General features: G+C 41.2%; 1 long non-coding RNA gene across 1 annotated transcript; it reads right to left on the bottom strand.

Annotated features, from left to right (window-relative positions):
* Positions 1–1,209: 1,209 nt before the first annotated feature.
* LOC113746665 (uncharacterized) lies at positions 1,210–2,318 on the bottom strand. The gene is made up of 3 exons (XR_003463033.1): positions 2,267–2,318; positions 1,367–1,562; positions 1,210–1,228 (listed from the first exon to the last, which is right to left on the bottom strand). It is a non-coding gene; the product is annotated as an uncharacterized LOC113746665 (long non-coding RNA).
* Positions 2,319–2,916: the final 598 nt, after the last annotated feature.

Genomic DNA, 2,916 nt, shown 5'->3' with positions numbered 1-2,916 from the left:
TGAAATTAGGTGTCACAATCAGGTAAAATGAGTATTCTCAGCTCCAGACGTCGGGGCGTGTCCCACTGAATGTGCTGAAGCCACGCCCACTCGTGGGAGCAGTCAAGCAACAATCTTGAAGTGACTGAAACGTGTCCAATGAGTTCAGAAAATGACATGACTAACTTTGAAACACTCGAGATTGAGATGGTGGAAAACAGTTTTTAACCTCTAACTCCATACACGTTCAAAGTCTTTTCACACATTTTCAGCAACTATTTCCAACATATTTAATGTATTTTGAAAGAATTCTCAGAGTTGCCTTTACACAGACTTTAAATAAGATAAAATACTCACTCTGGCAGGTCAGGAAGTGGTAATTCCAGAATGGATTCCTGATTTTAAAGAGATGGATCAAGTGGTAAAATTATGCCTTCCGGAGTCTAAAAATACACAATATTGTAAACACACCATTAACAGTTAGCTATCCCAGTTTGCAAATTATTCAGTAAATCTATGCTATAATTTGGTCAACAATCCATAAGTGTGTCAGCCTCTAGAATGTTGCTTTTCTTTTGTTCTTTCTTAAATTTTCGCCTTCCCCTGTAGCGAGAGGTGGGTTCAATGTGTAACTTAACCACTAGGGAGGCATTTCTACAAGAAGTGGTGGTCCAGGAGCTAGACACAAAACCTAACAATGACACAAGGTTCCGTAGATATGTTTATGTTATTATGGTAATTTATTGGGCAATAGTCGTACTGTTTAGCATCATGAGCTTTTTGCTTACAGCTAATTATTCAATATAACATTCAATTATGTTCTTATCAAAGATAAAAACCGCAACCCAATGGCAATAGAGGCCCATTTTGGGTTCCATGGTTCCCTCTACAGGCTCCATAAGGGGTGGGTCACTGCAAACATCCTGTAAAGAACGACATAGAGAGTAAAAAAATTTATCGATAATCGACATCATGTCCCATCAAGTGACTCTAAACATTTTTACTTTTTACGTAAATCAAAAAAAGGGTTAGAGACGTCTCTGGGAATTTTGAGGGCAGTCTGTTTTAACCTGAGGGAGTACTGAACTCACTTTTGCTGTGGGTGTATAGAGGGTCTTGTCAGCTGGATGAAGATGTATCCAGATTGGAAGGACACTAAGACGACTTTCTCCAGCAGTCGGCCAGGAAACTGTGCTGCAGGTAACATACTGTTAATGTTGGGATCCTTACTGAAGACACCAACAGGGATCTGCAAGCAGTAGGTAGAGACACAAACGTGTGTGAGGAGCAGACGGGGGATTTCATGGGCATTCTGGTGTCGTGATCATTAAAATAAAGTACAAGTAGCACAACATAACTATACATATCAGTAACAATATTCTATTACGGTTATTTCTCCAAGTGCCTGGAAACCTTCTGCACTAGTGAGGGTCACAACTGTGGATGCCAGTCTTGTGGTTTTAGTCGGATGGTTCATCACAATGATTTCGACACGAATGTCTCCTCCTGTGCAGTCTTGACACTCCACAAAGATTTTTTCTGCCGTTCCTACCCGCAACAAGTTGGGGGCAGACATCACCTGCCTGATGGTGAGAGACAGATACAGAATATCTGTAGTCACTGTGCAGAAATAACCACATGCTGTTTAGGTTTTACTGACAAACATGTTCTCTTCTCTTCTATTATTAATTGATCCTAAGAGTCCTCTCACACAAGTCTCACCCCCTCCATTGGAAGGTTCCTAACCACCAGGTTGAGAACAACTGCCTTAGAGCCTGTGTCTTTTAATTCACCCAAATTACCCAATAACCATATTTGCTCAAATGAGGACTATGAGTTCCAGCAGGGACTTTGCACACAATGAGTGATCTGTTGATTGTTTGAATGTGATCCAGCACTAGATCAATATAGCATTTCATCATGGCTCTGCTTGCTCAGGTCCTCAATGTGCAAACTGAATAAAATGTAACGATTGGGCATCATTGAAAGACCATAGTGCACTGACTCATGTAAACAAAACTGCAACTGGATTACAGCCCCTCATGATGTAAGACAGAGGTCAAATGGACAGAGTTAAACTTAAATTTGCATCTGTACTTACTTTTTAAATCAATTATAAATGCAGAGGACCCATGATACTGTTAACAGATCCTATTACAATTTAACCAGTAATAGTTTAAATATCAGGAAGTTGAAAAAAAAAAGAACTATATATTTTTTATTGTATGTTTCCTCTGAAGTATTTCAAGCTCGAGGGAATGTGGAAAAGTAATGCTGGTCTACTTACAATGGAGCTCCATCGGCCAGAGAAGTGGGAGAAGCAAAGGCCAGAGAGGCACCAACACAGCAGAGTCCTACTCATCCTCCCCTGATCCTGATCTGCTGTCATGGTAGACTGCAGCACCCTCTTTTTATCTCCTCTCCTCTCTCTCCTCCACTTCAACTCACACTGTGCCCTAAACACACAACACGCTAGCTCATGATTTCCCAGCAGCGGTTGAGAAACTGTCCGTTATCTGTACTCTGCGGAAAAGATCGATGAACAGTCGAAAGTTCAATAAGAAGTTTACATATTTGACTAAGTGCTGAGCAATTGCAAAATTACAGAAAAACACCTTTTAACATGTTGTGACACCTTTCTGTCTTTTTCTTGTTTGTTCTATTTCATTTGTTTTCTGAACCTGCTGAATCAGTATAATTACACAAAAATGCGCAATAAAAACGTAATGAACATGCACAAACAAATGTGACGGCCCCGCCCTTGATGTTGGGGGTGTTATTGACAGGCTGCTGGTTGGTCTGTTTTGTTTTCCAGGTTCACCAGAGGTGGGATCATCATCAGGAGATTGTGCTACACCTGGGCCCGGTGAAGCGCATTTATCTCCACGCTGGCTGCTTTCCCGCTCTCACTCCACTCACGCCGTCTGAGGAAGACGC

Source organism: Larimichthys crocea, chromosome X (genome assembly GCF_000972845.2).
Source record: "Larimichthys crocea isolate SSNF chromosome X, L_crocea_2.0, whole genome shotgun sequence".
Classification (NCBI taxonomy): Eukaryota; Metazoa; Chordata; class Actinopteri; family Sciaenidae; genus Larimichthys; species Larimichthys crocea.
The sequence above is the reverse complement of the archived record's forward strand: the minus strand, read 5'-3'. Positions and strand labels throughout refer to the sequence as shown.